We start from the raw sequence: 1064 nt of genomic DNA on the forward strand, positions 1-1064 counted from the left end.
TATCTAAAGAGCCAGGGTTTCCAGACAGTCCTCCACTTAGAACATAACCTCCAAGTCCAGGCAGATCTACAGTAGGGTTGGATATTGTTTTACCGACTGGAAACAATCAGCTTGAGGATTAGGGGATGAATGTTGCCATCCAACTGAATTTAGCATCAAGTGTTACAGGAACCCCCATGCGGACCCTTTTTTCAGACTGGACCTCTTTTTCCGACCCCTAGACCAGTCCAGACTGGACCTCTTTTTCCACCAACCCGAGCCGAGATGTCACGAGTTTTGGCGGTTGAGCCGAGAGTACACGAGGTTGGCGGTTGAGCCGAGATGACACGAGGTAGGCGGTTGAGCCGAGATGACACGAGTTTTGGCTGTTGAGCCGAGATGTCACGAGTTTTGGCTGTTGAGCCGAGATGACACGAGTTTTGGCTATTGAGCCGAGATGACACGAGTTTTGGCGGTTGAGCTGAGATGACACGAGTTTTGGCTATTAAGCCGAGATGACACGAGTTTTGGCGGTTGAAAATTCAGACGAACTCGAGTGCGTGAGCTCCCACTGCCCGCAACTTGTGATGACAATAGCAGATGACCTCTGGGTCAAGTGAGGTCAGGGGTCGTGTATTGTGCATCTAATTAATCTATTTGATCTGTCGCCCAAATAACTACGTTTATAAGCGGTACTTACTACTTGTGGTAGTACTGGGAGTGGTAGTTGTAGTGGTTGTTGTCGGAGCTGTACAAGGGATAAATACCATAAAATACTTCAGGTAATAATAAATTTGAGAATCATCTATCATGTACTTATTTTCGGATTAAAAAAAACATAAATAAAATCATTTCGGGTATAATCTATCATGCAGATAGACTCATATTTTTTTTACAAAAAAAAATTGAACAGCTGACAAAATGAATTCATCCAAACGGAAACGAAACGAACAAAGGAGACCATCCCTACCTGCTGAGGTAGTAGTTGGGGCAGAAAGTGAACACCCGCCCAGGTGACAGTTATAGCAACACTTGATGTCGTTTCCGTAGTCCGGACACTTGCCGGTTATATAGTAGCCGTGAGG

General features: G+C 45.2%; 1 long non-coding RNA gene across 1 annotated transcript in view; it reads right to left on the reverse strand.

Annotated features, from left to right (window-relative positions):
* The window catches only part of LOC109487773, a 6061-nt gene extending 5331 nt beyond the window's left edge, over positions 1–730 (reverse strand). The window contains exon 1 of the long non-coding RNA XR_002141274.1: positions 680–730. This is a non-coding gene — a long non-coding RNA (uncharacterized LOC109487773). The remainder of the gene's footprint in view (positions 1–679) is intronic.
* Positions 731–1064: the final 334 nt, after the last annotated feature.

This window comes from Branchiostoma belcheri, unplaced genomic scaffold (genome assembly GCF_001625305.1).
Source record: "Branchiostoma belcheri isolate BF01 breed outbred unplaced genomic scaffold, Haploidv18h27 scaffold9, whole genome shotgun sequence".
Lineage (NCBI taxonomy): Eukaryota > Metazoa > Chordata > Leptocardii > Amphioxiformes > Branchiostomatidae > Branchiostoma > Branchiostoma belcheri.